The following is a 10903-nucleotide window of genomic DNA, read 5'->3' on the forward strand; positions in this document are numbered from 1 at the left end:
AAAAAAAAAAAGCCTTTGGTTGAAGGGCAGCCATGTAAACTAACATTGAAGCGATTTAAACAAAATCTAAGCCTCGTTTAAAAGAGTGAAGTTGTAGGTGGTGAAAAAGTACATTTAAAAGTACAGTATAGATGATAATTAAAAGGCTTTAAAAGGTTAAATTGAAGGTGGTCGAGATACCTTCATGGAGGAAAAAAGATTGCTTTATTGCATCATTCGAAGCCTAGTTAATCTTAAAGGCATTACTTAAAAAAATGGGAAGATAATAGGATAAAAGATATTTAGATAAAGAAGATTAAAAATTTAAAGTGAAAAACTTTAAAGACAGAAGTATAGAAAGTTAAAATGAAAAAAGATAAAGAAGATGTAGAAAGAAATAAAAAATGTAGGAAGACAAAAATTTTAAACCCACAAAATAGGAAGAAAAAAAAACTAGGAGGAAAATAAGCAACTAAGGGTAAATATACAAACCTTAGAAAAAAAAACTAAAAGATAAAAATAAGATAAAAAATGGTTAAAAATATCAAGTAAGGTATTTCAGATAAAAAATGCAAAAAGCTAAGACAACTATTAGATACAGACATACTTATTAAAGCAAAAAGAGGGAATTGGAAAGGGGTATATATCCCCCATAGATAAACTTAAAATAACCCTTTTTACTCTAAACTTTTAAATTTGGATTCATCAGGACTTAGTGCTGCGGAAAGACATATGTATCCAAAAAATATACATAAGCCTAAGGTACTTTGGAAAGATATTCTAACAGGACAATGGAAAGGTCCTGACCCAGTGATTGTCTGGAGTCGGGGTTTTGTTTGTGTGTTTCCACAGGGAGAACAGCAGCCGATTTGGATTCCAGAGAGATTAACTAAAACAATTTCTACAGATCGAAAAGAAGATGATTTGACTCAAATCCATAACAGCTGATATCCAGAACTCCAGCTTGGCCATTCTTACATCTGTGACAGTGATTAACCAGTGATGCAATTTTTATTTCCTTGCCAGCGCACCCCATGTTAATTGTGGTGGTGCTGACATATCTTTGCTGATGGTGTCACCAGTGATGCAATTTTTCCCAAGGAGCCGTCAATTGGCTTGGTGTCGTGGCATTTCTGTATCCTCCTCCCTTCTGCTAGTGATGGTCTAAAATTTGGGGGCCAATGGCTTATGCTGGACCGGTAGTCAGTGACGGGTATGATCCAATTGCAGTGGTATCAACCTAAGACAGGAGGCTGACGCCTAAAGGTCAGTTTTCCGATGACGGGTAAGAACCACATGTTGAATTGGACAACCTACCAGGCACGGTCCTTAAGCCACATTAACCTCACTCCCCCACTGGCACGAAGGCCAAATTTGGGGGCCAACAGAGGTGAGGCAAAGAACCTCACCCCCCCACTGGTGCATAGACCTATCCACAAGTATGGCTGTATGCTGGACCGGTAGTCAGTGACGGGTATGATTCAATTGCAGTGGTATCAACCTAAGACAGGAGGCTGACGCCTAAAGGTCAGTTTTTCCCATGACGGGTAAGAACCATATGTTGAATTGGACAACCTACCAGGCACGGTCCTTAAGCCACATTGCTTGTTGTTTAATTAATCAGAAGGGGGGAGATGCTGGGAGCCATTAGCCAAGTAGGTATGACAATTTCCTTGCCAGCGTACCCCATGTTGCAGTGACATTGAATGTAGGTGACCTTGCTCAAGGACCAAGGCGGATTAGGGTGTTCCCGGTTTAAGATAATCGGGTTTAGGGCGTTCCCGGTTTAGGTTCCAGGTTTATTCCTGCTGGGAATAGGGCGTATCCTGCTGCCTGAGTTCCCCTTGAGTTCTCACGGGATTCAGACAGTATATTTTGGAGATAGAAGCCCAGTGGAGGTGGATTTGGGCAGAGAACGTGGATTTGGGAAGAGAACGTGGATTTCCCCAGAACGTGATTGTAGACGGCTGGTGTGAGTTCGGGAATAAAGAGTTGCTGTTTGAATCTACAAGCTGTGTGGTGGCTCGTGATTGTGTGCCCAGCCAGACTGCGGCATTTGTGCCCAGCCAGACTGCGGCAAAGTAGACCTTCTGCTATTGTAAGTTGTTTCTTTGTGGGGAGGATTTTTTAAAATGCTTATTTTCTGTGCAAATTATAAGGATTCTGAGCTCAAAGCTCATGGTCATCACTTCAAATGGCATTATCACCTGGGCTCCTCAGCTCTGGAGGAAGGGAGGAAGTAGACAGGGCTCTTCGGATTGTGGGAGATAACAGTGGGTGGTGGTGTTCCTTCTGCTCCATAGCCTCAATGTCACTTCATTCCTTCTCCACAGTCATTTCTCCTTACTTTACTCACCTCCTTTTCATTACCCATAACATTCTAAAAACTGTAGAGAGATGGCCAAGATAAAAGAGTAGCTGACAGAGAACAGGTTTTGTTTGTTTGTTTTATAAACACTTCATTTGGAAAGTAGTTAGCAAGAAGGAAAATACTTACCCACCACATCACCACATGCCAGTGTTTCACTTTGGTGATTTGCAAAATCCTCCAAAAGTTTTATGATTCTAAAGATACCTGCACTATCATTATTACCTTTTAAGAAAAATGACTTATCTATCATGAACTAAAGATTCTTTAAAATGGGATATCAATACCATCAAAGTTATTGAACATAAACCACCTGACAACCAAAATATGATGTAATGCTAGCATTATTTTCTCTGATAACTATGTTCATTCTATGAAAAATGACCTAAATAAATTTCACATGACCTGAAGTTCATTAAGAGTTTAAAATGAGTGGCAGTTATTTAGGCACTGGGAACTATGAACTATGAAAGAATATAAACATCTCCTAACTGCCAGTGCTGTTAGCCTTCATGAACAAGCTGGATTCTTCAGCATCTGGACACATAAAGGACCTTTGAAAAAGCCCATATTTATATGAATAAACAAATTGGTCCTAAAATGATTTTCTTAAAATAACAATAAGCAACAGACTTAAATAAAAATTTACATGGTTTTAAATTGTTTGGAAAAGCAAGCTGGGCTCAACAGCCTATTGACCTACTCTGGGAAAATAATTTTTTTTTTTTTTAGATCTCTGCCAAAGGCATTGGCCTTACCTAAAGGGATAATATACTGGTTAGGGAAATATATTTCTGCCAGTAACAGTTATATTTTTAAAATACAATAATCAAATATATATTCCTCTTGGAAGAAGAATGAGGATAAATTAGGAGATTCTCTCTTTATTGTGTGATTGAGAAGAATATGTACATTTGTTTATTTCCATGTGGAGTCCTGACTTGACAAAAGGAAAATTTGAATTTATGGCCTTAAATTAATGGAATGAACTCAGTATTTTTACAAATTTGACAGCACCTAAGATTTTATTACTAAAAGCATAGAAAGTATTTAAATATTTTAAAGTCAGCTGAAAGAAACTACACGATCTGTGAGTTTTTTAAAAATATATTTGAGGGCTGGGGATATGGCTCAAGCGGTAGCACACTTGCCTGGCATGCGCAGGGCACTGGGTTCGATCCTCAGCACCACATAAAAATAAAATAAAAAGTTGTTGTGTCCACCAAAAAATAAATATTAAAAAATTCTCTCTCTCTCTAAATATATATATATACATATACATATGTGTGTGTGTGTGTATATATATATATATATATATATATATTTTATTTTTCTGACCATAAATTATGTAGAAAACAATTGTCCTGAGTATTATTGAAGGGATATTATATTAGGTTAGTTAATTCTAGAAAAATAAAATTACAATCCTTCTCTAAGCTCAGAATTAGATGCGAATTTATTTCATTATTTCCTACTTACACAAAGCTTACTTATATCAGTTGTATTAATGCAAGCAGAAGAGTTTTATTCTTCAGAGAGATTGGTTTTGTGAACTAAATTTAGAGTCACTCTTAATTTTATCTTTTTCATGAAAGATTTAAAAAAACATACAGAAGCAAGGAGAGACTTTAATGCTCACATTTTACTTATCTTACTTGAAAATGTATATTTAGTTAAAGCACAGGTATATGTATGCACTTACATAGCAGCACAAAAATATAGGGAAGAAGTTTTATTCTTCAAGGATGCCTCTCTGATGAGTTAGTAGAATCTTAAGTGCACCTCCACAGTGTTATTGAAGAAAAGGACTTCGATTTTTTTCCCCTACATGCTCTTCAAAACTTGAAGATAAAGTTATACAAATAGATTTTCACTTCTACCCATTTATGTATGATTAGTTCTAAGTGTTTGAGTGAATCAAGTTTCCTATGGGAAATGGAAAGTACATAAATGTAAGTGCTAACAATTTTTCTTGTTCCGTTGACTGGAAAATAAAATCAACTTTTTTTTTCTTTTCTTTTTTAGTACCAGGATGAAACCCAGGGACACTTAACCACTGAGCTACATTCCCAGCCCTTTTTAATTTTTATTTTGAGACAGGGTCTCTCTAAGTTGTTTAGGGCCTTGCTAAATTGCTGAGGCTGACCTCAAACTTGCAATCCTTCTGCCTCAGCCTCCTCAGTCATTTGGGATTACTGGCATGTGCCACTGGGAAATCAACTTTTAAACACATTTGTTTTCTAATTTATAAGTAATCTGTATGCATGCCTGCCGCAGTCTGGCTGCAGCAAAATAACGGGGGTCGGGGGGTGGGGGACGAGCAACTTGTGTAGATTGATACAGCAGGAGTGGGAGCCTTTTATTGCAGGACAGGAGCAGTATTTATACATTCCACACAGCTTATCTAATTAGCATAAACTAGATACAGCAGTCAACCAATCAGGAATCTCCACACTTAATGGCTCGCTTTTGTTACTTCTCAAACCACTCCCTCTGGCATTTTGCCAGGCACCATCCAGACTTGTTTAAGAACTCTAACATTCCCCTGGCAAAATGCCAGGTGTTATTTTGACTTGTTTACAGACTCTAACACATGCCCACCCTCCCTAGCTTACTTTTCATATTTTTAAATTTTGTATTTGTTCCCTTAAATGTAATATTTTAACATTATTACTCTTACAGTCTTTGTTCAGATTTTGATACAATTTTTTAATGGAGTCAGGAATGGAGATTAGAATGATCCGTATATCCATGGTGTTTAAAGGAAACACATACCTTCATAATACCTCTGTCCATTTATTAATTTCCTTCTGTAACTTTCCTTTTTCTTTCTCATAACTTGCTCTATCAATTTGAAATGTCTCTCAGCACTACATCACTCCAGCAAAACTGGTAGAATTTCCATAGTTCTCTATGATGTCTTGCATAAATTGAGAACACAGGGTTAAAAAGAAGCTAAAGGCACAGACTCATGGGAAGAGGGGCAACACTGCACCACAGCTATTGATGAAATCACTAAGTACCCGGGGAGGGGGATTTGTTAAGTTAGTGGTTTGTGGATTTAACAACCCACTTTCTAGGAAGTGTTGCAGACACAGACTATGTCAAATTTTTGCTTTATTTCTTGCTCCTTAGCTTTGCCAAAGGGAAAAAAGAGGACTTACCTGATTCTAAGTCTTTCTATTTAATGTAGGTTTTTCTGATTTTCAATTCTGAAGCTTGACTGGGGGCAGACTCCACTGTAAGATGGACTTCCCTATCTTATTTCTCAGAATAGTATCACATTTCCCCTTGTGATATTTCAGAAGGGATGTCTGACCCAATAGCATTGATTTTCTCTATTATAGCCAAGACTGGGTGGTTAAACCGAAATCTGCATCATTACAGAGTGTAACTGCAGGCTGATGCTGAATTCTGGAAAAGAGTTGTATTTGATATCCTAAACATTTTGTAGTTTCTTTCTATATGGAAAAGATCTAAACACATTTCTTAAATCCTCTAAATTTATATTTCATAAAGTTGAATAAGCATGGGCAAATAAAATTAGAAAAAAAAAAGAGAAAGAAACATGATTATCCACAGCTTGAATTGAGCATTTAACCACTGAGCCATATCCTCAGTCCTTATTATATTTAGAGACAGGGTCTTGCTAAGTTACTTAGGGCCTTGCCAAGTTGCTGAGGCTAGCTTTGAACTTGGGATCCTCCTGCCTCAGACTTCTGAGCCGCTGGGATTATAGGCTTGTGCCACTGAGCCCAGTTTCTCTAGTTCTTATCAGCATGTAGTTTTCAAATAGAATCAATACATTACTGAAGATGATTATATAGCAAGCATTCTTTATTCTGTTGATACATAATTGCATGTATCTTGCCCACTTCTCTGTCCTCATAATAAGAAGATAGCAAGAGAGGCAATGCTCACTCATAAATGAAAGACAAGAATTCTCAAACACAGACAAATATAAAATTAAATTTTCACCCAACTATTTCTCTTCCTACAAGAAGTAAAGGCACAAAATAAGATTTTCATTTATTGGCATTTGATAAAAATTATTTAGAACTATAGAATTTTAGAAATTAAGTAGACTTAATTGTTTTTGGTCTATTACCTTATTTTTTACAGGAAGAAATCTTGTGCCTTAGTAAAGATACACAGATGCACATGGAGAGAAGCTTGGGTACCCATAGTAGTCTTGAAGTCTTGAATATTAATACCATATCCACAAATGTTTGAATCTATTAAAGTTTATAAAAATGCATTTATAAAATGATTCATTTATTTGCATCATTTCATTTATTTGTTTATAAAAATGAGGTGTTGAAAGCACAGAGATTAAACAACTCATCCAAGATGATTCATATAGGCAGTGGCACAGTTGACTCAAATCCACCTTTTAAGCTTTCTAATTAATTCTCTTTTTGTTATATTCCAAATGTGATTATTTGCAGGACTACCTAGTTAGATCATTGGGGAAGGGCAAAGATTTGGATCCCTCAAGACAAATAAAATTTGTATTATTTTATCTTATTTTGTACATTTCTAAGATATAGTCCATGAGGGTAAGAGCATTATGTTGTATGACCCATCTGTGAGTGTGATCATGTGGGTATGGTTGTTCAGTCTCATCTATCTCTTGTGGGAATGACTACAAAGATGACAATAAAGAAGTAAATCTTTGCTAGGCTTGATGGCACATGCCTGTAATTCTAGATACTTACAAGTCTCAGTTAGAAGGATGTCAAGCTCAAGGCCACCATAAACAACTTAGTGAGCCCTTGTCTCAAAATTTAAAAAGGATAGCGGGCTGGGGATGTAGTTTAGTGGATTAATGCTTGCCTAGCATGCACAGGGCCCTGGGTTCCATCCTTAGTACTGCAATAGAAGTAAAATATTATGGGGCCCAATGCATTTTTTAAAAAGACTGTAGTGAGTTCACACATTTGTGGGAATATAATTGACATTCAAGATTTCAAGACCTCTCTAAGATGCTCCTCATGTGCATATGACATTTTTGCTAAAATACAAGTATGAGTGACTTCTATGAGAGACCAGCTCAAAGTAAGATTCTTCTTTTTTTACTATTAAATCTTTGATTTTTCAGATTAAAGTAAATCAAGATTAATGCTCTTTCATTATTTCTATATTTTAACATACTTTGGTTTAATGACAAAATTAATTTTTAACAATTTTATAAATGGCTATAATTTGGGACTTATAAAATCCTTAAAGAGCTTAAGGAATACTTTAAAAATTACCATTATGAATAGCAAATATTTAACAAAATTATATGCTGTAATGATATTTATTGAAGAGATCTTTTTAAAATTCTCTGGGTGTATTTTTCTTAAACACGCATATTTATTTTGGATAACGCATTCATATACAAAGCAATCCATGGAGTGACAGAGCAGAATGTAAATTAATGCAAAGTAGTATACAAATAAAACACCACTAAATCAAGCTCTGTTTGTCATAGTAAAAATAAGTTTTCATGTAATTTTGAATCATTTCAAGTAATTTTGTAATATTACTTGTTAGTTCTTCTGTGAATCTTTCCATATCTGTAAGTTAAACTAGCAGTTCGGTATTCTGTGTTCTCATAGAACACTTATTTCTTTGTTCTTATATTGGATTGTAATGATGATGTGTTTACCTGTCTACCTTTTTCTTTGTAAGATGAGCAGGGACAATGTCTTCTTTTTTGTTTCTCTGACAGACTGTAAAAGTTTGTAAGATAATGTTATGGTTTCAGTATGAGGTGTCCGTAGAAAGTTCATCTGTGAGACAATGCAAGAATTTTCAGAGAGGAAATGATTAGACTAGGAGAAGTGTAACCTAATCAGTGGATTAATCCACTTATATGGATTAATTGGTGGTTACTACAGGCAGGCAGGATATAGCTAGAGGGGATAAGTCACTGGGGCCTCCCTTTGGGGTTTATATTTTGTTCCTGGTGAGTGAGTGCAGCTCTCTCTGCTCGCTGTTGATTAAGTCCTGAGCAGCTTTTTTTTCCCTCAGTGTCCTTCTGTCTTGATGTTCTGCCTCCTCCGGGACCTGGAGCTATGGAGTCTGCCCCCATGAACTGAGCCTCTGAAACTGTGAGCCAAAATAACTTTTTTCCTTAAAATAGTTCTTGTAAGATCTTCTGGACATAGAGATGAAAAAATTGATTAAAACAGATGAATCAAATATTGCTTAAAATAAGTATAAATCCAATGAAATTTGAAAACCTTCTTCTCTACAGATAACTCTACCTAATAGTAGTGGTTATGATATTAGACTTACTGTACCAAACAAATCAACAACACATGTTTAAGAGATACTAAATGAAGATCTGATGATTTTTTTTCCCACTAAAATGTTGGTGAAATAGTCATACATAAATTTTATTTTAAAAATTTGAGGATTTTCATTAGACATGTTATCTATTGGAAAGAAACTTAAAGACTTATAAAGATGCTAACAGAAGATGTGCCAGGATATACCAGATGTTTATTTTAACAATTTCATCCTAAGTATAGTTTACAAATTATATAATAGTCAACATTTTCAGACAAGGATATCTGTTTTAGAGAGGTTAAACATTTTGGCCAAGTTCATAGAGCATATAGCAAAGTAGGACTTGACCCCAAGACCATCTAACTCCAAAAAACCTATCTTCTTTCAATTGTACTACACATTTACTCAAGGGGGAAAAAATGAGATAATCAAGAAAAAAAGTTGGGCATAATCCTTTAGGTATGTCTGGAAATCATCTCAAAATACTGAAAACAAAATTATATAAGTGAGGTTTTATTGAAAAAAATATTTTATGTGTTGATAGTGAATTAGTTGAAACACTTTCCATATTAGTTCAAAAGCTAATTTTCCAGTTTTTTTATTGAAGATAAGAGATATTTTTGTGCCAGCTTAATAATTTCAAGTGACAAATTACTTAGATTAATAAATACATACTCATAGCACTAAAGCAATAAAAATTACCTGTACATTCCTAGCATTGATATTTTTTAAAATAATGACTCATCAATTAGCTAATGTTGGTGATGTAAGGGAAACAGGAAGTTCATTACTTGAGGAAGGGACAAGCTTTCTGCCTTTCACCAAATCCATCCATTTAATTCATGGACTCTGATGCTGTCCTCCACAGACCTTCATTCTCATTCAAATGGGCAGGTCCTGATGACTCTGGAGGAAGAGTAATTTTACTGAAGTTCTAAGGGTTTGCCAAGGCTCATTTGGGGGGACCCTGATGTCCTGCTGACTTTGGTTAATGAAGATTCTAGTACTGTTGGTAGTATGTAAAGGTATTCGTGTCAGGCTTCACCTTGGCGTGAGATAAGTGCTGCTTCCAGAACAGCATTTCTAGGTGTCTCCAAGGGACCTGAGCCTTTAACAGCTATGGTTCCAAGAAATGAGTTCTAGAAGCAGAGGATAAACCCCCAGGATAAACAGGAGGGCCTGTTTTCACAAATCATATGCCAGTTCATGGGGACTCTGGGATCTATGACAAGAGAGCATGTTTTTGGGTCTAGTATCTGGGGATGGGGAAGATGAAGGGAGAAAGCCCCTCCATAGGGTGCATTTTAGGCTGCAAATGCTTTCAGAGGCCAAGCAACCTGCTGTGTAACTAAATGACTAAAGATCTTGTTGGGCAGCTATTTGCCATTCAACAATGAAAGCCAAATCTGACCAGTTCTTGGGTTTTATGAGAAGCTAGAAATCAGTTTTATTTTGTTTTGTTATGTTAAACCTACTAGTTTTTAAAATATTTGCAACTAAGGTAAGTTTTTAGAGTAGTGTGTAAGTCAAAGAAAATAATCCAGAGGCCACATCACTACCAGTTTGCAAGTTTTGGTGAAGGGCAAATATTTAGGAGTCTGGAGGGGAGGGGTGCACTTAATTGATGCTAGAAAGTGACTGAATTTGAATGTCACAGGACTGTATCAATGACCTTCCTTGGCTGCCTTCTGTCCTCATTTTCTTTAGGTAACTATATTTATAGAGCATCACATCAATAATTTCTTCTATCTATGACTCTCCAAATTAAATGTGCATAATAATCACTAGGAGTATATTAAAATGAAGATTACTAAATTCCATCTTAAGAGATTCTGATTCATTAGGTAGGGTTCTGGAATTTGTTCTTTAGCACCTATCTTAGTTTACTGTAACACAGATGGTCTGGAGACCACACTTTGAGAAACACTGACTCATAATGGATTCCGATGGCTAGCACATCTGTTATTTCAGCTCCAGTTTCTTGCCTGAGTTACAGATCTCTAAAAGCAACTGCCTGCTGGAGATCTCTACCATCTCCTGTCGTGTATCTTGAATTTACTATTGTCTGTACCTAAATTTATTATGTTGCTGCATAGCCTGCACACAGGCCTTTTATTCTTTAATTCATTAAAGTGTACCATCAGATTTGTTGCCAAAGTCAGAAATTTGCCCTTCCACCTTGGGTGGATGGGAACTACCCCATTCAGGGTACAGGGAGTAGGTGGCAGGTACCAGCGTGCGCTCCAAACAACTGCTTTCCTATCTAAGCCTTGCTAT

The sequence above is a fragment of the Marmota monax genome, unplaced genomic scaffold, assembly GCF_021218885.2.
Source record: "Marmota monax isolate L192 unplaced genomic scaffold, Marmota_monax_Labrador192_F-V1.1 WCK01_AAM20220418_F8-fsc00012, whole genome shotgun sequence".
Taxonomy (NCBI): Eukaryota; Metazoa; Chordata; class Mammalia; order Rodentia; family Sciuridae; genus Marmota; species Marmota monax.